The sequence below is a fragment of the Lygodium microphyllum genome, chromosome 4 (assembly GCF_053477565.2).
Source record: "Lygodium microphyllum isolate KBCC chromosome 4, Lygodium_microphyllum_v1.1.10, whole genome shotgun sequence".
In the NCBI taxonomy this organism is placed as follows: domain Eukaryota; kingdom Viridiplantae; phylum Streptophyta; class Polypodiopsida; order Schizaeales; family Lygodiaceae; genus Lygodium; species Lygodium microphyllum.
Genome location: NC_141138.1, coordinates 166,217,939 through 166,241,835, shown reverse-complemented (window position 1 = coordinate 166,241,835; position 23,897 = coordinate 166,217,939).

The window sequence follows — 23,897 nt, the reverse complement described above, 5'->3', positions numbered from 1 at the left end:
TGCAGAAGCCTAGGAAGCCACTTTTGGATGCTGTTAGGCGGATTATGAGGTATGTTAAGTCCACTGTAGATTATGGGTTGTTCTATATGAGAGATAAGCCCTTGAAACTAGTTGGATACACAGATGTGGATTGGGCAGGATGCTCATATGATCATAGATCTACAAGTGGTTATGCTTTTGGCTTTGGAAGTGGCATGATCAGCTGGAGCAGCAAGAAGCAACCAACAGTTCCATTGTCTAGTACTGAGGCAGAGTACAGGGGTGCTGCATTGGCAGCATGTGAGATTTCATGGCTGCTCAGGCTTATGGTTGATTTGGATATTCAGGTGGATGCTCCAGTGACCTTATTATGTGACAATCTCAGTAGTTTACTCCTCGCAATGAATCCGGTATACTATGCCAGGACAAAACACATAGAGGTACACTACCATTTTATCAGAGAGATGGTTCTTGCAAGGAGAGTAGATCTTATGCATGTGAAGACTGATGAATAGGTTGCAGATATCTTTACCAAGTCTTTGGGTAAAGATAAGTTTAGTAGTTTTAGACAGCTACTTGGAGTTCATAAGATGATTTGAGCTTGAGGGGGAGTGTTAGAATATCAAGCTCATACTATTCTCCTGTTAGTATGTATGACCGACATTAGCCTTGTCCAGCTATATCAGCAAGTGTGGGACATTAAATAAGTCGGTGGTCTTACACCCAGTGTGAATGGTCCTACGGACCTTAGTACTATTGTATACACTTACTCTATGTGTGTGGTTAAGTGAGAATGAATGAATGATGAAGATGAGAGAATGATTGCTCCTCACATGTCTCTGCCTCTCTCAATCTCAACATCCTCGTGCATTAACAATACCATTCCCACGTGGTGCGTATGAAATCGTGGCTCGAAACCACAAGCCACCGTAGGAACTCCCCTTCAAGGGACAAAAAAAGATAATGAATTAATTGCAAATTTTTTTACAAACTCCCTCCCCTTCACTCGTTGCATGGCGGGGAGAGGGATTATGTGTTGGTGTGTGGAGGGGCATGGGGGAGGAGGGCATGCAACCTGCCACTTGTGTGGCCACCCCTCCCCCCCACCTTCACCCTATATATGAACCCCCCCTCCCAAGCTTGAGGGGAGAGGAGGGGGATCGTGCTGTTGCTGCCGCCGTGAAGGAGACTGCCTGCTGTCAGTTCGCAGCCGTCGCCAGGCTACCGCTGCCATCGTCGTCATCATCATCATCATCTCCCTCATCGTCATCTTCACCATCGTCATCCTCATCATCTCCTCCATCACACGTCATCTCCTTGTTTCTTCCAGAAGCTTGGAAGCTTCTATTGAAGCTTCTCTAGGCCTAGTTCACCCGTGCCTCCCGGGTTTTTTTTTAACCGTGACTTGCAAGGCCCGATTCCTACACAAGGAAGGTAATCTCGGGCAGTAGTGACTTCGTAACGCATAAGAGAGCCAAGGTAGAGTTCGCTAAGTCGAAGTTTACTTCGTCAATGGCTCCCAAGCAAAAGTCGAGAGGAGCGTACGCGGGAGCTTCCACCCAAAGTACGAGTGTGGACAACGCCCCAATTTTGAATGCCCAAGTTCTGAAAAATATTTCCGCATGGAAAGGATGCATAAAGCATGTTTTAATTCACGTAGGGAAGTTTAAAATGCATTGGAAAATCTATATATACTTGTTCGATTTACAAAGTTCAGTTGCATGACTAGCACTTGCATTTGCTTGCACTTCCATGGTCAAGGGTAGATGCATTTTTGAACGTATGATGCATAAGTTAAAAGATAAAATTGTGCGAAGGCATCCTTGTTGCATCTCACAAAGGATAGGGCATATAACACATAACACACTTATGTAATAAATTCCTGGTTGTATCTCGTGTATAAGGTAATTGTAGACAGACATTAAATGATGTCTAAATTATTCCAATGAAAGGAAAAGATTTATGAACTTTGATATTATGCAAATCGCATGCAATGTTAGTTACAATTTAGGTTGCGATAAGTGGTAGAAGAAGGATTAAATTAATGATGTATTCATTGGTGTTTGGTCATGAAAAAAGGATGCATCCATGCATAGAGTTCCTTTATCATAGTTTGAAATTGGGAAAAGGATGCATCTTCATTAAAAATACTAAAGCTTTGAATTCGATGCATCAACGTAGGGATTATAATAATAACTTTGAATGTCAATCAATATCGCATAGGGCAAGGAAAAGAAAGGTCATTGTAGATCCTATAGTTGCATAAAGGCAAAAAGGTCTCTGGTCATGAAATTGCATGGAATGATACATCTCACACGTCTTGCGGACACTTACATCCTTTAGGGAAAGTACTTGCAAGTTTAGAAGAAAGTATTTGCATCTTTAAAGGGAAGATCATCTTTAATCGTAGGTTGGTTAGATCAACTAAGTAATTCACGTGTGATTAGGTAGCTTACATGAAATTCATAAAGGTATGATCAGTTTAGCAAATGACGCTCACCTCAATGTGCTAGGTAGGGTTAAGCTATGTTAAAATGATGCCTAGTATCGCACTTAGGATGCCGATTTAATATTTCCGATCTTAAAGGTCCTACTCACATTCTCGAAATGTTAGGGTTATCAAATCGCCCATGTAGGAATGATCTAGGGTTCTCACCCTAAGGATCAGTTGACCAAATGCTAGACTTCCGCAAGGAATTTAGGGACCCTAGGGCCAAAACGTTTATCGACCTAATAGGGTTAGGGTTTGGATTGGGTCAAGAGGACTCCCAAGTCCTTATCTTGATCAAAGATGTTCTTGATCAAGAAAGACCGTACGAAGAAAGATATAATCCCACAAGTCAGATACTAACACCTATCTCGTGCTATAAGTTGCTACGCCGTATGCTCTTGTCTCTAAATCACAAAATAGTACCGCTACACCTTAGACCAAGGTCGGCAAGTTCTAATTACAAATTAGCTTCTCTGAGAATTGAGTAGTTGCCCTACTACAACACTTCCCCTTGGGAATTGTCTTGTCAAGTTTGGGGCAGTGGTGAGTTGCCAAGAAGCAATTCAACCAACCAAGTTTTAGAACAACGGGGTTGTCCCAGATTTATTGACCATAATATAAGGAAACCTAAAATAGTGACAATTTGGGTCGATAGGGTATAAACCCTAACCCAAGAAAAAAGTGTAAACAAGCAACTCAGCTTACGAAACCCTTGGGGATCTTGCCAAGTCGTGAATGATCTAGGATCGAATGCTGGAAGTATTTGGGGAGAAGGAATCTGACTGTTTGCCTGACCCTATCTAAGGGGGTTGTTAGCTGCACCGGGTACGTGGACCGAACCCTCCGTGAGAGGTCTCTCCGTGGGTGCTACTTGGAGCAGGAGGACGCTTGGGTGCCAGGGGAGGCTCTGGCTACTATCAATTCCTTGCCTCTGAATCCTGCACAAGAGGCCGACGTGACTCGAGATGGGATCTCGAAGCCCGTATACTAGTCAACGGGCGGAACTTGGAATAGCGATCCCTAAGGATTGTTACTGGGATACATGTTATTTAATGTATTCCAAATACTGATAAATAAAGATCAAATTTTGAAAAAGGAACTTGCTTGACATTGTTTTTCTGTGTCAGTGCCTAAGTTACGTGAAGGAACCACTAATTGATTGGTAAATTAAGGAAGTTGTTTTTGCTTGTCAAACTAAATGTGGTAGGTAATTCGATAACTAAGCAACCTGAGGAAAGTGCCGTGGACGTGACTCTGGGTACATCCTACGGAAGGGTGGTCCTGATTGGCCGAAAACTTTTCTCAAAGGAATTGACAACGAGATAACAATGACCTAGAATCTACAGAGCTAGAGTCCTGATTTATGCTGTTGTAGGGGAACGGAATGGAACTATGCCTTACGGGTAGAGAGGTCGATGGAGCCCCAAGAGGAACACCAAGGAAAAGGGAATTATGTTGCAAGAAAATCTATCTTGTAACATCAACAAGCTTTTATTTCATCCTTTTTATCATCAAAACAAAGAAAACAGCAATTCTTCATGCATCATCATAGTAGATATCTCCCACGGATTTGATAGAATCAACCATAATCTTCAACATATTCATAAAACCCATCAATATAACAAAGAACACAAAATAATACATCATCTTTGAATGTAAATCAATTACATATTATCCTTCTTCAATGTCTTCATAGTTCTCTCTCTCAATCTCTAATATACAATTACACTATTTTGATAGAATTGGCTATCTCTGACTCTTTCTCTCTCTCTCTCTCTATCAATAGTACATCATCTCCTCACTAAAATACTCTCATAATAACTCTCAATAATCCTTCTTAGGTCGTGGATGCACCTCTCAAGAGGTATGTCTGATATGAAGAGTCACTAGAGCCACTACAGTGTCTTTTTATAGCTCACTACTGTCACAGTCACTTAGTCTTCTCTTCAGTCTTCTTCAGCAGCTTCTTCCACTTAGTTTAGCTCTTTTGAACTTAGATTCATACTTTCCAAAGGTTATAAAACTTTCTCAAAGTCACACATACATTCTACAGAACACTTACAAAAGGTCTACTGAACAGTTACAGTACAGTACTAGAGCAGCTACAGTACAGTTACAGTACAGAGACAGAGCAGAGACAGAGGCTCTACAGAGGGTCTACAGAGGGTTACAGAAGGTCATCAGAACCTCATAACTCATACTAAAATAATTCCAAACTATCAAAAAATATTCAATAGTCTTCCAAAAGATCTCAATCTTCATCAATCATCAATCCATGCTTCATACAGAAGAAAATCAAAACGAAATAAAAGCTATACAGAAGGTATACAGAACCTCACAAAACATCATAGAACTCATATCTCCACTGAGAATCATCGTGAACTTCCAAAACATAATCAATATTATCCAAAACACTCTCAAATACTTCCATTAACAACCATACATCACTCTAAATCCATCAAAAATCAATAATTCAGACCTCAAAAACAACAAAAATCAATCAAAAATTCAGTCTTTTTCCACTCTCAACATATCCCCACACTTAGAAAGGAAGAGTCCTTACGATCTAAGGAAAAGAAGAATATAAGTTCATTAAAAAGATCAATTTTATCTTCCATTGGATCTTCAATAATCTCGCTAAACCATGACCCCAACTTATCACCTGTATTTGAGAGAAAAATACTACTAAATGAAAACTTCCGTTATTCAATAACTCATCTGATTAATCATTTTAAAAATCCATAATAAATTTGTAAAGGATATAAGAGGTTCTCTTCAGCTTTTCACCATAGGCTTTTCATCCACCATCAATCGTTTGAAAAGATCTCTCGAACAAATTATTCTCAATCAGCACGATCTCATCACATACAATTATTACAACACACACACAAACACTAACACAACCATCTAAATGACACCTCCAAAAAGAGAGATATATCATTAAGAATCATCCAAGATACATTGCAAATGCATCAATGAAGATGATCCCTTTTGAAGGCTTGGTGGTTTCGAAAACGATCCATGGAGAAAGATTCATCTACAAATGTCTTTGGAGGATTTTGAAAGAACTGCAAGCAGCACATCCTTTCTAGCAAAACAAGGTATCTACTAGGGAGACATAGGGCATGAAAATACAGGACATCCAACTGGTGGGAGTCAATGTTCACATTGACATTCATACAAAGTTTTGGAATGGCCTTTTGATCATTATGGGAATGCCTATGCATGTATGCTAGATACCAAGCAAAATGAGCTGTCAATCTCACTAAAGGATCTAGAGATTGTGAATATTGATGAGCAAAATGAAGGTAGTTCTGGTATGCTTGACTAGCAGTTGTCCAATATTTTGGAATTATTGGCCAATTTATCTGAGGTCTTGTAAGAGAATCAATTGAGCTCCATCCTCTTCTTCTAGGAATCTGCTGATCAAACCCTTCATATTCACTAACCAACTGAGGGGGTTGAGAGATAGAAGTGGCAAGAAAGGGAAGTGGAATAAGTAAAAGAGGATGAAGAGAGGGGTAGGAAAAATCATAAAAGGAGGAATAAGTGAAAGAAGGAGTGGCTGAAAATTTTAGGGAATCAGTTAGAAAGGGTGTTAATTGATAAATAGGAAAAGTAGAAGGTATATAGATGGATGGTGAAGGGCATGGTGGAGAAGGGGAAAATACTCTATCTTCGATAAAAGAACAATATGCAAATATGGGAATTTGAGAAAAATATTGAGGTTGGAAAAGAAGGGGTAAGATTGCTGTTGAATTGGTTTGATAAAGGGAAAAATAGGTATCATAGCGGTGAGCCATTTGTTGGTAGTACAGTAGGCTAGGAACAGTGGGACCTAAGACAGATCTTCTCTGATAGGCATAAAAAAAGGTTGAATCAAATGGATGGCTTTTGGAAAGGTGAGCTAAGAGATCCACCCTCAGTTGGTTAGTGCTCTGTACATAGGTAGAAGCTATGTTCTGACGTTGATTCAAGACCATAGAATCAATCATTGAGTGCCAGGAATTATCAGGGCAAGTAGCCACTTTTGAGGAGTAACTCTGGAACATGTCATCTATTCGCAACTCCAAATAGTTGACATATAAAACAGCTTGCAAAACCACATCTCCCACATACCAAGCCATATCTACTTCATTTGGAATCAATAGATCACCTCGTAGATACATATATGACAGCAACATGGTATTCGTCGTCACAGAATCTTCAAACACCATACGGATCACTTTTGTCAGCAACTCAGGAGACCAAGCCCCACTCCAGCCATCCTTTGGAAGAGGAAGATCCATCGTTGAAAGCTTCATGTAAAAGGCCAACTTCTGCAATTAATAGTAGACAAAGAAAGAATGGTCTGGAGGAACATACTCCTGGAAATGCTCAAATGTAGACCATAGCAGATCTATTTTGGATTACAATCTTTCCACTTTATCTTGGAATAATGGACTCAAGGTAGCCTGTCTCTAGAGAACTACCAAGTCCTACTTTGAGAGAGAAGGGATCAGTGGAACATTAGGGCTTGGAGGAATAGACCGTGACTGTGCCAATTGGTCTTGCAACTGCTTGATTTGGAAGGCTTGTGATTCCATTGTGTCCTGAGCAGTCTGTAAGGCTGAGAGTTTTGCATCGAAAAGAGTTTGAAACTCTTGCGCTTCTTTGGACATCCTCTCCTTTTCCTCTGATACTCTAGTAACCTCTAACTGAGCCTCTGTTAACTAAATCTTCAAAGAAAATATCTCTTCTCTTTGAGTCTCAATCATTTGGTTTTGTTGCTCCATCTGCTTAAACAGATCTACTAGTGTGTCTTTAGCAGAGGCTAACTCTGATGTTGCGTAATGCAACTGGTCTTTGGATTGCATCAGTTCATCATAAAAGGAAGCATACAGCTGTTGAACACAGGTTGTCACTGAAAGTTCAATCGAACTCTGGATGTCTTTACAGAGGAATGGAATGGCATCTCCTGACACTAGACTATTCAATGAAGGGACTGATATGTCCAAGGAACCCTCTCTATGTGCTCTGAACAGGTTGTTACATGTGAGATAAGCAGGGAGGTCACTGCCAGATGTAGCAAGAATTGTGACGGAAGGAAGAACTGAAGGAGCTTTATCTGCCACACGCTTCACGCGTTTTCACTGAATGACCAGTGGAGGAGGAGAATCCAGATCCTCTATATCAATAGGTTCTGACTCTTCTGAAGGTGGAGGGGGAGGTACTAGATCAGATGGAGGAGGTGGAGGCACACCCTTCTTTAAGCCTGAGTACGTCAAGAAATCATACAGGTAGGATCCATATGTAACGTTTGTGACATTTCCCTTGATTACTTTGACAAAATGTTGATCCATCTTTGCAAGTAGGTAAGTGCTCCAATCAATAGCCACTCCTTTTAACACCATCCTGGAAGCTGTGAAGAGCTCTTTTGACAAGTAATGGGATGGTGTTTTGGCAGGCATAAAATTGTCTTGGAGAAACTGGTAGACCAATTTCCACACAGGATCAGTGATCATGGAAAAAGAGACTCCTGAGGTGTTGATCACTTTCTTGACATCTAGAATTTCCTTGGTCTGCTTCTGTAATAGCTTGAAAATCTCATCGTTGGAGAATAATTGTCTAGCTGTAACAAAAGGCTCTCCTTTGTAGGGAAGAGACAAAGCCTTCCCTAACCCTCGGGGTGTCAATGTCATGGAAGTACCATGGACCATTCTCGACTTCTTGCTGTATGAGGCAAGGAACTCATCACACATGGATGGATCATTTGGAATCAAGGGGAATGAAGCAGCCACGAAAGTCGCAAGTCCTGCTTTCGCTATAGGCTCAAAAGCCAATAAGGAAGAGTAATCCCTACTGACCAGCGGGACATACTGGATAGGAGGAGGAGTGTGAGGCGCCATTCAGATGGAAAACACACACACCACAACACAGACAATCACAAAGAATGCCTGCAAAACAACCAAAGGGCTATAAAAAAGAAATCAATCCAAAAAGAATGACACACATACATTAATGTAACTAACCCATTTGCCACCCCAAACAATCCACATCCTAGAAAAAATTCGGCATGACCTCTACACATATGCGACCAAAAACTTCATGCGATGCAACAAACAGACACCCAAATCCCTGTATCAGGAAAGAAAGAAAGAAACTACACACCATGCCCGTAATCGTAGCACATAGATAAATCAGAATACCATAAAAATGTAAATCAAGAGCTGACCATAACCTTGACCATCAGTTCAACTAAAAGACTTTATGCGCCTATCCCACGAAGCATGTTTATTAAAAAGGAGGAAAAAGTGCAGTGAGAGGGAATTATTTTAATGAAGGGTTCATTTTAAGAAATTAATAATAATGGGTGACATTTTATTAGGTTATAAACCTTAATAAGAAAATGGTGGTTCCTTCTTGAAATTTTAATTACAATTTATTAAGATGAAACGGTGCTTGGACTACGATTCCCAGCCTGGGTCTCTAAATGCAAATTCATTAATTAAAAATTAATAGTGATATGGAGTGTTTTTTTGCTATCGCGTGCTTTTTCGTGACGGCTGGTTCATTTTTATTACAAATTAAGGTACCTCTTAAGCACACGTAGCACGTGCAAAGTGAACGGCTGGTTGATTTTTAAAATTATTAAATTGTGTTTAGCGCGAATGTGCGTGGAAAAGGTGGGTGAATAAATAGTTTATTTTAGTAATTAATTGTGGTTAACGGGGTAATGAAAATGAATAAAACTAAAAAAATAAATACCTGGTAGGGGTATGTATGCAATAGACTGAAGGCACACGGAGTAGTCTCCCAAAAGCAATGAATCTGGTCAAACAAAATCAAAGACCGCTGACTGAACAAAAAATAAAACACCTTAGTGTTTTTGTTGATTTTTATTTTATTGTTAATTTTTTATTTTGTATTTTGTTTGGTTTGTATGTTAGGTGTGTTTGTTTTGTGGATATTGTTTGCTTTGGGTAATTTGTTATATTATTGTTATTTTTCTTTATTCGATTGTGTGTTTTTTTAAAATTAGTAGTTTTTAAATAAAAAATAAAACCATGATGTATAACACATGGATATGTTATGAAGTGTAATAATGAATTTTCAACCATTTTGGAAGGGTCCACAATGTATGTTAAGTCAGCCATGAGTTTCAGCTGATTTGGAGCATTTAAAATGAATTTTTATGATGTGTAATATTAAAATTAGGGTTTTTTAAGAGATTCTTTTTCCTTTTATGGAAACATTTTTAAGTGAGAAATTAGTGAAAAAAGGGACAGGGGGTTTGTGGAAATTTTTGAGTTTTTTAAATTTATTTCTGTATTTTTACTAAATTTGAATGAATTTTATCCATTTTTCATGTAATTTTGAATGAATTTCTAGATTTTAATTTTTTTGTAATTTATTTATTTTAATTTCCACCTTACAAATATTCCAAATAATTTCAAAAATTTTGGTAAATTTTTAGAATTTGTTTTGTAATTGTTTCTGTTTTTAAATGAATTTTTGGAATTAACTAAATCAATTAAATGATGTAAATCAGGGTAGTTGGTTAAGTCAGGTCAAGTCAGGTCAATTAAGTAAGGTTAGTCTAGGTAGGTCAGGTAAGTCAAGTCTGGTTTGGTTAGGTTAGTCAGGGTTGATTAGGTTAGTCTGAGTTAGTCTAGTCTAGTTAGGTCAATTAGGTTAGTCTAGGTTGGTTAGTCAAGTCAGGGTAGTTAGTCAAGTGCTAACTAGATGTGGTTACACTAACTAACCACATCTAGTTAGTGCTAACTAGATGTGGTTAGACTAACTAACCAACGTTAGTTAGTGGGTAGGCAACTAACCATGGTGCAATTAGTGGGGGGGGTCAACTAACCAGGGGTAAGTTAGTATGGTTAACTAACTGGGGTGAGGTTAGGGGTCAACTAACCTTAGTGAGGTTAGTGGGTAGGGAACTAACCCTAGTAAGGTTAGTGAGGGTTCAACTAACCCTGGTTAGGTTAGTGAGGGTACTAAACTAACCCTAGATAGGTTAGTGGGTACTAAACCAAGGTTAGTGAGGGTACTAAACTAACCCTAGTTAGGTTAGTGGGTACTAAACTAAGGTTAGTGAGGGTACTAACTAAGGTTAGCGAGGGTACTAACTAAGGTTAGTGAGGGTACTAAACTAACCCTAGTTAGGTTAGTGGGTACTAAACTAAGGTTACTGAGGGTACTAAACTACAGTTAGGTTAGTGGGTACTAACTACAAGTAGGTTAGTAACTCACTCAGGTTAGTTAATTAAATTACTCTAGTTAGGTTAGTGTCTAACTCAAGTTAGTTAATTAAATTACTCTAGTTAGGTTAGTAACTAACTCACGTTAGTTAATTAAATTACTCTAGTTTGGTTAGTAATTAACTCAGGTTAGTTAGGTGCCTAACCAGGGTAAGAGGCAACAGGTGGTGGTGGGAGGAGGAGAGGGAGGAGGAGGTGGAAGTGGAGGAGGTGCTAGTGGAGGAGGAAGAGGGAGAGGTGGTGGGGCAGGGTGGTGCGGGAGGTGGAGGAGGAGGAGGAGGAGTTGGTGGAGGAGGAGGGTGGAGGTGCTGGTGGAGGAGGAAGAGGGAGAGGTAGTGGGGCAGGGTGGTGGGGGAGGTGGAGGAGGAGGAGGAGGAGGAGTTGGTGGAGGAGGGGGAGGAGGGAGAGGGAGAGGTGGTGGGGCAAGGTGGTGGGGGAGGTGGAGGAGGAGGAGGAGGAGTTGGTGGAGGTGGTAGGAGGCAGCGTTGGCGCGGGGGCGCGAGGGAGGTGGTGGAGCGAGGAGGCAACACCGGCGCAGGCGCTGTTGGAGGAGACGACCATGGCAACGGGTGGCAAGAGGTGGCGTCGACGGCCGAGGGCGTGTCAGGCGTTGGAGGAGGCGAGGTTGGAGGAAGCGAGGTTGGAGGTGAAGGAGGTTGGAGGAGGCGAGGTTGGAGGAAGCGAGGTTGGAGGCGAAGGAGGTTGGAGGAGGCGAGGTTGGAGGAAGGGGCGGTTAGAGGGAGAAGACGCAGGCGGTTGGGATCACACAGGCTTTTGCATGGCCTTGGATTTGTCCCAATATGCCACCTGGTAGGAGGTGGTATCATTCAGCTTGGCGTCAGTGGTGGAGTGGAGGGCGGAGGCAAGAGGCTTGATGGGCGCGTGCGGGCAGAGCGGCTAGGATGTGAAGTCGGAGTGATGCGTGGTGGTGTCGTTGAAGCGGCCGGTGGCAGGTGTGTTGTCAGGGCGGCGAGCGACGGGCAGGCGTCGGACGGCACAGTGGCAGGGGAGAAAAAGAGAGGAGGAGAAGACAGGAAGAAGGGGGGAAGAAATGGAGGGGAAGGGAAAGGGGAAGAAGAAAGGGAGGAGGAGAAGAAGAACAGGAGGAGCGGCGGGGCGCGATAGGTAAGGAGGTAGTTTGTTTGTTTTTTTAATAAATAAATAAATAAATAATGTTAATTGAATTATAATATATATATTGTGGTTAATAAGTAAATTGTTGTGATGTGGGTGGGTTTTGTGTTTTTTTTTGTTTTCTCTTTTTTTTTCTTTCTATGTGCACTATTTTTTGTTTTTTAATGGAAAAAGAAAAATAACATAAATAATAAAATGGAAAATGGAGGGGCAAAAAACACACCCCCGGCCCGTGCGCATACGCAGGCAGGGGTAAAAAAATTTGCAATGACGAGGTCAAACGGGCAGGGACGGGGACAGGCTAGCCACGAATGCCACGGGGGCGTCCTGAGGCTCGTAAAACCAAAAACAGGCGCGTTCACGTGCGAGGCGAGAAATGCGGTTAACGAGAAAAATGAAGAAAAATTAACAAAATCCAAACCGTTTGTCGGATCAAAAATCTGTAAAAAGGAAAAATGTGCCAAGAGGCGAGGGGAAAATGTTGGAAACAAGCAACACTGGGTTCGGGGCAAAATCAAAGTGTTCACATGGAAAAACGCAAAAAATAAGCCCAAAAACACATACGTGTATTAATATCGGAAAATCTGTGCATCATAATGAAGTGCGGGAAGAAGGAAAATTGTGTAAAATAAGGTCGCCAACACCCTATCATGATAAAACACAGTTTTGATTGAGATAGGATGCGGTCACATGGGAAAAACCCCAAAAATGGGCCCGAAAATGAACTCGAAAATTGATATGGGAAGAACCGTGCATCGGAATAGTAGGCATTGAAAAGGAAAAATGTCCAAAAAAAAGGAATTCATAGGATTGGTGCATCAAAACTCAGTTTGGGGGAAATTAGGATGGGTTCACGTGGAAAAAACACGAAAATCCCTCCCCAAAATACACGAAAAAGTTAATAACTAAAAATCCGATAGTCGAAAAAGGGGGAGGCAAAAGTAAAAGTGGGGGAAAGACTGGTAGGACACGACTATCAAATCAAACTGGAATTTCGGCGAAAATAGGGCAGGTTCACATGGAAAAATGTGAAAAATAGGCACGAAAAGGCTCGAAAACACAAAAAAAAAACGAATGAATCGTGTATCGAAATGACACGGAATAAAAATAAAAAATATCAGGGGGAATGGGTAGGACAGGGCTGGCACATCAGATCAGGGTTTCGAAGCAATAATGATATGTTCACATGGAAAACTGTCCAATTTACGGGATTTTCTTCAAAAATTAATAACTTGAGAATCGTCTATCGGAATAGGGGTTGGTAAAAAGGAAAAATAGGCAATTCAAAGGGACGAATAGGGTTGTAAGGTTGGATTGGGATTTCGGTGAATGTAGGGTACATTCACTTGGAAAAGTCGCAAAACGAAGAATGAGGGTAAATGGGCAAGGAACAACCCCGAGGACAAGGTGCAATAGAACGGAAGGGTGGGAAAGGGACTCCATCAGGGTAAAATAAAATCATGGCATAGATGCATGATCATAACTGGGTATATGCATAGGGGTATGCAACATAGACGCGCAGGGACGCGTCCCCATACTTAAAACCTTAGCAGGAAGGGTAAACAAAACTTCAAGAACCTAGTACCTCACATAAGACCAAGCACGACGTCCCCACTCTTAAGACATGACCATCACTGAGAAGCAAAAGGTGTATTCGGCGATGGCGAGGGATATTGCACTCAACTCATGATCACTCAAATGGATTGACAGAGTAGTCACTCACCCCATTACTAATATCACTCGAGGAAATAAGGATGAAAATCCAGAGCTCACACCCAGTTTAGGAATCAACAAGGGAATGGTGTAGAAAGAGTATGCCAGGGTGCACAATTGATGGTGTATCAGTGCACCCAACCCGTCTGGCATAGGTGCAAGGAGAAAGACCAGGGAGCCTTGTAGTGCAGTGTATGGAGTAGAGTGATGTGTCCTGTGCTGATGGCAGAAACCCAACCCGTGGGTGCATAGGGAAACGGAACGTACCTGACTCCAAAGGTCGTAACGTCCCTCAATCCTCACCTCTCGATAATTGATTGAAGAAACACCAGTCACACTCAGCCCACCCTCTCGGCTAATATTTACAGAGGGCAACCCTTTCCTGAAACCCATTGATATAATCCTCATAGTCACTTGTGCAGAGGTTGTATGCCTTGTACGCAATTGATGGTGCAACTGTGCATCCCACCCTGTGCCGGCATACAGTGCAAGAAGGAAGGCCAGGGAGCCTTATGGTGCAGTGCACAACAACAGATCGTGCATTGTGCATTTAGAGGCCCATCCTGTGCGTGCAACACTCTATTCACACATCTCACCTCTCATTTGATTTAAAGGGAAATACTAGTCACTCCCCCCACCCTCTATCTCACGCTCACTGATAGATACAGAGGGTAGCCCATACTCACATCCCCATCTTGTTAGGATGAAAGCTCACATCACTCAAGGGGTTAGTGATGAAGATCATGTCGACTGTTGTTGTCATGAGGATCTTGAGGAGGAGGCATACCCAGGGAGGCAGCCAAGGAGTCTCGTACTTCAATGACTTGTAAGAAAGGTCGTTTGTTAAGAAGGACAGACGGACTGATATTGCAGAGACAGCGCACCAAGGGAGGTGGCTTCAAATTACTTTGCTGAAGAGGTTCTGCTGGTGAGTCAGCTATCCTGAACTGCGGGGTATTACCACCTTTTCCACAGTTAGCTTCCCGCCCAAGGGTTTTTCCACCTTTTCTTGGAACGAGGCTTGTTATGACAGGGAATTTCTTCCTTTTCTCCCATAACAGTTTTGTTTATTTTGTTTGTTTTTGTTTTTATTTTTTTGTTTTTTTCTTTTTCCTTTTCTCTTTTTTTTTCTTGTTTTTCTTTTGTTTTTTTTTCATTAAGAAAGAGAATGGTAGAAATACCATATGTTAGGACCAACCTTGCCATCGTTGTTGGATCAGACGAGAAGAGAGCAAGGTCAGATTGAGATGTTTCTGCGAGGGGATAGCAAAACGAGACCGCCTCATGAGGAGAATCATAATGGCTATCAGAAGCACGACAAGGATAGTGTGACGCTCAAAAGGGAAGGGGTAGGTCGACTGTGATTGTTAAGATCCCCAGGGAGGGAAGTACTTCTTCAGGTGATAGCCATTGATGAGGAAAGGATCATCGGAGGCATCAACGGTCTGCACCTGAATAGAGCCGTTAGGATTGACAGCAAGTACCTTGTACGGGCCCATCCACCGTTGTTGAAGCTTGCCAGGAAACTTGCCAAATCTCGAATCATAGGCTAGAACAAGATCACCTTCTTTGAACTCCTTGCGCTTGATGAAATTATCATGATAGGCCTTGCGTCGTGCTTGAGTAGTTTCCATGCACTGTAAGGCCATTCGCTGTATCTCGTCCAAGCATTCCAAATGCAGGAGACGACGTTGAAGTGACTCACTATCTCCCAAGTGTTCTTTAACTGCCACTCGCAAAGAGGGCAATTCCAGCTCAATAGGGAAGACAACTTCTGTACCATACACTAGCTGGAAAGGGGTCTGTCCTGTTGTTGCCTTATGAGAGGTTTTGTATGCCCAGAAGGCCTCTGTAAGTGCAGCAATTGTTCTTGTCAGAATCGAGAAAAGGATGCGATTGGTGACTTCAACTTGGCCATTGGCTCTGGGGTAATAGGGAGTGGACTTGCGATGGCGAATCTTATACAGTTCTGTCAGCTCCTCCATGATTTTGTTAAGGAAATGAGTACCTCTGTTACTTACCAGCTCGAGGGGACTGCCAAAACGGGTGATAATATTCTCGTACATGAACAAAGCTACACTGTTACCATCATCCCGCTTCAGAGCTTTAGCTTCACACCACTTTGTGACATAATCTGTACATACTAAGATGTATCTGTTCTGCTTCCGTCTGGTGGGTGGATCAATGGGACCCACGAAATCAATCCTCCACTTCTCGAATGGCTTTAGGGGAAGAATGTGTTGCAGTGGCATGGCACTTGTTTTGGTGGGTTTCCCCATTCACTGACAAGCATCACATCTCTTGCAGTAATCATATGCATCATTGTGGAGGGTTGGCCACCAGTATCTCGCCAACAGAGCCTTCCTAGCTGTTGCTTCTCCTGCGAAGTGTCCACCACATGGTTCGTCGTGGCATGCTTTCAATACTATGCTGATTTCATCCCCTGCAACACATCTTCACAGCACTTCATCTTTGCCTCTCTTGTATAATGCACTGCCTAGCAAGGTGTAGGGGGCTAATTCCAACAGAAGCTTCTTCTCAGGGCTTGAGATGCCAAGAGGATACTGTTGAGTTGCCAGGAGATTGGCTATGTCTGCATACCAAGGAGTAACTGTTTCAACTAGAAACAAAGAAGCATCAGGAAGGTCTGGATCATCATGTTCCTCTTCTTCTGCTTGAGGGATCCGTGATAGATGATCAGCTAGGATATGGGAACGGCCAGGCTTAGTTACCACTTCAAAGTCGAACTCCTGGAATAGGGGTAACCATCTCATCAGTTGTCCTTTAACATTTGCTTTGTTCATCAGGAATGATAGGGCTTCATGATCCACGTAGAACTTGAAATGCGTTGACAGTAGATAGTGTCGAAACTTCTCCAGTGCAAACACCATTGCCAAGCACTCAAGCTCTGTCACTGTATAGTTCCGTTCCCTATCAGTGACTTTCCGGCTTGCATAATAAATGGGTTGATCTAATTTAGAGGGGCCCTTTTGACATAGGACATCACCTAGCCCTTCAACTGATGTGTCGGTGTGCACATGGAACTCCTTCGTCCAATCAGGAGGCTGCAAAATAGGTGCTTGGATTAGGCACTGTTTTAGGGTATTAAAGGCATGTTCACCATCATCCGTCCAAAGGAAATCAGCTTCTTTCCTTAGGAGCTTGTGTAGAGGGGCTGCCTTGGTTGCAAAATGTGCAATAAATCTCCCGTAGTAGCCCACATGGCCAAGAAATCCTCTCAATTGCTTGAGGTTTGTTGGTGCTGTCAAGGCGACAATCTTCTCAATCTTTGCCGGGTCTGTTGCAATCCCTTGTGCCAAGACAATATGACCCAATAGAACTCCTGAGGAGATACCAAAGATACATTTGTCGGGGTTGAGAGAGATCCCATACTTGCGGCATCTATCAAAACATTGCTCTAGGTGTCCCTAGTGCTCATGGATCAAACTATAGACACAAAAGTCATCAAGATACACCTCAATGAAATCATGTAGATGATTCTGGAAGGAAGCCATCATTACTCATTGGAAGGTGGGAGCAGCATTACAGAGCCCAAATGGCATCACTCTATAAGCATAGTCCCCCATTTTGTGGTGAAGGTTGTTTTGGATTGGTCCTCTTTTGCAATTTGGACTTGGTTATATCCGCTGAATCCATCCAAGAGGGAATAAAGCTCATGGCCTGCCCACTGTGTCCAACAGTTGGTCTATAAAAGGGATAGGGAAATGATCCTTCTTCGTCTTCAAATTGAGCTTTCGAAAGTCCACACATATTCGAAGTTTCCCATTCTTCTTGGGTACTACCACAATGGGCGAAACCCATTCACTGTTAGCCACGGGATAAATGAACTCCGCTTCAAGAAGTTTCAATAATTTGACCTTCACCAGAGCAAAATAATTAGGATTCATACGCCTTTGTCTTTGCCTTACAGGTTTGCCATCGGGCTCTAGGTCAATGTGATGTTGACATACTGTGGGATCAATCCCCTTTAGGTCTTTGTAGGACCAAGCAAACACATCTTTCTCCTTGAGTAGGTCTCGCAAGACCACTAATTCTTTTTCTGAAAGATTGAGGCCCACTTTCAAGTGACATTCAATACCGTCAGTATCCAATAATATTACTTGTTTTTCACCTTCCACTTTCACGGATAAATGTCCCGTGGATTGCTTCTGGATAGAGGTCTGACTCTTTCAAGAGAGTAGTATCCTTATCTGATGTTCCACTAGAACCAGTGCCCTCCTTCTGTACAGATGACTCATTCGTCTGTTTAGGTTGCTGGAAGGGTATCAAAGCTTTATTTGCTTCTGTGTGAGTAGTAATTTCTTCTGAACTTAGGGATTCATCTTCAGAGGATGCGTCCAGGAATGTCACATAGCACAGACCTTCGAGAGGCCGGGGCTCGGAGGGCTTTGGCTTCTGTTGGCAGGGGGCATCATCATCATCTTTTCTTTGGACTGAACAATTAGGGCGACAGGAGCCACTGGTGAACTTAATTTTTATGCCTTTAATCCATTGCTTATACAGATTCTGCATACTTTGTGGTCCATTGGTCAACCCAAATGGAACCATGGTCATTCCATTCAGTACCAGAAGATCCTCAGCCTCTGAGGTCTCTATAAGGACATCAATAAGATCATCCTCTATCAAAGGAATTTATTTGTCTGCACTTTCATAACCTGCTTTATTTTTTTCCTCATCATTTTCATCCTTATCCTCTGGAGGCTCTGTCTCTTCTTCTATAGAAGCTCTGTAGGAGAAGAACATATCTTTTGCATCTACATCTGCTTCTGCTTCTGTCACAACTTCTGACTTTGCTTCTACTTCTGCCTCTGGCTATGTATCTGTTACTGTCTCTAACTATCTCTGTATCCGCTCTGTATCCGCTTTGCCTCTGTACTGTCTCTGCTCTGTAACTGTCGTGTCTCTGTATTGTCTCTGCTCTATCTCAGTGACTGTCATGTAACAGGGAGAACAATGCATCCATGCTTCTATTTCACTGTCAGAGGTGATTTCAGAAGTTAATTCTAGTTGAAGCAGGAGGTATTCACCCATGGACAAGGATTTTGCTTCCCTTGGCAGTTGGCTTATAGTGCCCACTGTTAGAGACTGTGCCTCTATTTTCTTAGGAAAGATTTGCTTAACAGCCTCTTCATCTCCTGATGTACGATCTGTTACCGCATTAGAGGAGTCAGTTATGACTTCAATGGATGTGGATCCATTGCCTTTTTGCAATCCATACAGCTTTAACACCGCTTCATTGGGTCCTCTACCTAGGGTTAGGGTTCCTTTGAACCAGTTCGTCCTGGCTCTTACTTCAAAAAGCCAAGGTCTTCCCAACAACAAAAGGTATGAGGTCCCATAAGAATTTGGTTTGACCATCAAATATGTCAGCCAATAATCTTTTCCTGCAAGGGTTGTTTTTACGTATGGGATGATGCCCAACGATTTGACTCTACTTTGGTCTGCCAATCTGATAAGCTACTATGTAGGTTGAATTCCTTGCAACCCTAAGTCCTTCATTGTGACATCCGTCATTATATTGACTGATAAGCCTCCATCAATCAATGCATCTGAAATGAAGCATCCTTCTATCCATACACTAATCTCTGGGATTCCAGGATCTAGGAAGGCATTAGCCACATTGACTTCCTTTATAAGGCCCTGGGCCTTATTGGTCGTGGTCGTTGTTGAAGGAGTGATCCCTAGTCCACATCTTCTTGTTAAGATACTTTTGAATCTCTTTCGACAGCTGGGAGACAGCATCAGCAAACTGCCGAAATGTTAGGTTTGGTTTAAAAGTGTCTAGGTCCTTGACCAAGTCATAATCTTTAATAGGATCCACAGGCTTCTCTAGCCTACTGGGGAATGGGGCTACACCCATTTTTATCTTTTCTTTTTCTTCTAATAATTGCAACATCGGCACTTCTTCTATTTCTGGAAGTGCTTCTAGCTCTTCTATCTCCTGGACCTTTGGTCCTATCTCTAAGACTGTCTCTGTAACTCTCTGTGGCGCTACAGTGCTCTGTACTGCACTGTTTTGTTCTGTACTGCTCTGTCCCTCTGTAGATTGGTTGAACTTCACAGTCTTTGCAGGAGAATCATTTTCGATTTGAACCACTAGTTCCCTCTTCTTGGTGCGCATAACAACGGCAACTTCCAACTCAACCAAATTGAAAGCAAGCTCTTGTACCTTCTGTTGGCTATCAGTGGCATTGGCCTTTACAGGGGCTGGACTGGGATAGTCCTTTGCAGTGTGGCCTTCACCTTTACATCAACTGCATAAGGGCTTGTAGTCCACAGATAGTCTAGGGTTTGGACAATTCGGGGAGATATGTCCCTTTTCTCCATACCTGTAACATTTAACCTCTGATCTCTGACCACCGCCAGTCTGTCGTCCTCTATAACTTTGAGAGGGAAACCTCCTTGGACCAAAATTAGGACCAAACTCCCTAGGCTTTGGTCCAATATCCTGTGTTATCATTTTGGATTCTAGCAAATTGAATCTTGCATTTTCATCCTTCTGTCTTTGTTCATGCATCTCTTTCAGAGAGCAAATATCCTCTGTATGGTTCTTCCGCAAACAGTAGGAACAGAAGGCTCTAGGAATGGTTGGTTTTCGGGTACATTCAGTGGCTAAATGTTCCGCTTGATGACACTTCCCACACCATGTATTAGAGTGCATCACATCTCTTCTAGCTCCCGCAGGAGTGGATATATTGGTGGTATTCACCTTCAGCATTTGTAGTTGCTTTATAATCACATCCAGAAGCTCTTTCTTGATACTTGCAACTGAATTGGATAAGTAGTCCTTCATATTTTCACGTCCTAAAGTGCTTGTTGTAGGATTTTGGGAAGTGTCTGTGATTACTGCATAAACTGCTTGGGTTGATCCAAAAGGTCCTTTGTTCTGGCTCTGATTCAGAGCTCCTGTTGAGACTTGGCGTTGTTGATTCCAGTTGGTAGGATTCCACTGTTGTTGAGTCGCCATTGGGGGAACTGTTGTTGTGGTTGAACAATCATTTGAGGCACTGTCATCTGCGGTGACCACATTGGATTGGGTGCATTACACTGGGGCACTATTTGCATCTGGGGATAGGGGTAGGAAACTATCCCTGGGACTGCATTTGGTGGGTATACCATTCCAGGCATGGGAGGAGGTAAGACTCCTCTTCCTGGAGTCATTGACAGCCTTGCTTCAACTTCATCATACAATCTTGCACCTTCCACTGTAGCTTGCAGATTGACTGGTCTTCTCAATTCCACAAACTTGCAAACTTCTGGTTGTAGGCCTCTAAGAAACACTCATTTTTGGATTCCTTCATCCAAATGATGGTTAGTCCATCTCTTCAGGATGGATTCCATTCGTAAGACATAAGCTTTTACTCTTTCTCCAGAGGATTGACTTAGGTTCATGAACTCCTCTCGCATCTACTCTTCAAAACCTTCACCCCTGAATTTAGTGAGGAAGGTCGTCCCATGTGCCAAAAGTTCCTGCTGCTTGTCTCTCATACCACTGAAACGCCACACCCTTGAAAGTGGCGGGGAATATTGCTAACTAATGCTCAGGGGTTCTGGCATTGTTAGCCACACGTGCTACATGAAGATCAGGGTCTTCATTATACTCTCCCTTAAAAACTAGCAATGGGACTACATTTGCTGGCCTATCTCATCAATATTTCCAGGATGAATCTGACTGGGAAGGGGACCTTGAGTCGCCATGGGGACTTCGGTAAAGAGTTCTTTTAGGGCGTCAAAGGGGACTTCTACTGCAAGCTTGTTCTCAGCTTTGATTTTTGCCTTCTCTCTTCTCACGTACCTCTAGACTCGTTCTAACGCTTGCCTCTTTATTGCGTCATTCATCAGGGGGTTGGCTTCAACCAGTTGGTCTGGACTCAACAGGATAGTATCAGAGAGGGCTTCAGTCTCTGAGGGATTCTTTGGCCAACATCTCCTCTACTTCCTTCTTTTCAACATATCTGAATTTGGCTTTCAAACCACTACAGAGGGGGAGATATTCCATTCTAAAAGTATCAAAACTCATTCTTCTTAGGATCGTTGTTGCGTCATTATAATAATGCTAGCTTCTGAGGGTTTCAACAGTGTATGTTGTGAAAAACAATCTGTCTACCAACTTCCAGTGGGGGTTGCTAATTGGACAAACAGAAGATTGTCAGTGCACCAAGCATCCCACGTATCTTGCTATTGAGCATCCACGAACAAATTCCAACTCTTTTCCTTCTTGTCTTCGTGAACCTCCACAGACCAAGACTCTTGACACTTCTTCACAATCTCCCACTTGATGATGTTTGGAAACTTCTCAACTAATGCCAAATCTTCCATGGATGATCATTCTCTCTTTTTCTACTCTTCAATTTGTTTCCAAATAGTTTGCCACCAAGATGCAAGTTTCTGCTGCTTCAACAAGAAGAGGAAACAGTCCACCACATAGAGCATGCATCATGATGGTGATATGTTTCCGCTATTGTGGGATGAACTTCTTGTGGAAAGTGGCTTTGATAATAAGAATCTCCAACTCTTCAGTGGAAGAAGGAACTTTGCAAACATCCATTGAATTTTCCTCTTCTTGACAATGCCATTTCCTTCATTTTCAACCTCTTCTGGTGCTTGTTGTTGATGGCAATTTTCCCCGACTGCGCACCAAAAATATGGAGCCCCAAGAGGAACGCCATGGAAAAGGGAATTCTCTTGCAAGAAAATCTATCTTTTAACATCAACAAGCTTTTATTTCATCCTTTTGATCATCAAAACAAAGAAAACAGCAATTCTTCACGCAGCATCATAGTATATATCTCCCACGGATTTGATAGAATCAACCATAATCTTCAACATCTTCATAAAACCCATCAATATAACAAAGAAAACAAAAGAATACACCATCTTTGAATGGAAATCAATCAGATATTATCCTTCTTCAATGTCTTCATAGTTCTCTCTCTCAATCTCTCATATACAGTTACACTGTTTTGATAGAATTGGCTATCTCTGACTCTCTCTCTCTCTCTCTATCAATAGTATATCATCTCCTCACTATAATAAACTCATAATAACTCTCAATAATCCTTCTTAGGTCATGGATGCACCTCCTAAGAGGTATGTCTGATATGAAGAGTCACCAGAGCCACTACAGTGTCTTTTCATAGCTCACTACTATCACTGTCACTTAGTCTTCTCTTCAGTCTTCAGCAGCTGCTTCTTCCACTTGTTTTAGCTCTTTTGAACTTATATTCATCCTTTCCAAAGGTTAGAAAACTTTCTCAAAGTCACACATACATTATACAGAACACTTACAAAAGGCCTATAGAACAGTTACAATACAGTACCAGAGCAGCTACAGTACAGTTATAGTACAGAGACAAAGCAGAGACAGAGGCTCTACAGAGGGTCTACAGAGGATTACAGAAGGGCATCAGAACCTCATAACTCATACTCAAATCATTCCAAACTATCAAAAAATATTCAATAGGCTTCCAAAAGATCTCAATCTTCATCAATCATCAATCCATGCTTCATACAGAAGAAAATCAGAACAAAATAGAAGCTATACAGAAGGTATAAAGAACCTCAATAGAACCTCACAGAACATCATAGAGCTCATATCTCCACTGAGAATCATCATGAACTTCCAAAACATAATCAATATCATCCAAAACACTCTCAAATACTTCCATTAACAACCATACATCACTCTAAATCCATCAAAAATCAATAATTCAAACCTCAAAAACAACAAAAATCAGTCAAAAATTAAGTCTTTTTCCACTCTCAACAGTCGAGCTTTGCATCCCTCTCGTTTCCCATTCTCCTTGAACCAAGTGCAGTATAAATCTGCTTCAACCCTGATGTTTCTGCCCAAAGTGGTGACGCTAGCTACTTCCTAGAGACTTGACTATTAGACTCAGGTCGGTCCCAAGTGGGAACGGCCGGTTGCTTCCACTTTGTGGCAGACTCAGGAAGACCTAGACCGTAAACCCCGTGACATTCCTTGTGAGTGCCAGGCGGCGCTTTCTAGACTCTCTTCCCGATGGGCTGCTAAGACGTGTTCCACAAGTGGACACGGGGACACGTTACATGTCTATTGTGTGCATGAGGTTTGGCTAGTGCCATAGCCATTGCCGGCCCATTTTAGGTCCCATCAGTTTTCTACATACATCCTCGATGCCTCTTGAGCACAAGATGCCTTTCTGGTTATAGGAGAGGTTTCTCTCCTAGTTTGATGGATATAGTGAGGCCTTTATAGCTTCAAAGAGGGGTGATAGGAAGAAGAAGTTGAAGGCCTAGCCCAATGTTATCATTGTGGTAAGAAGGGACAT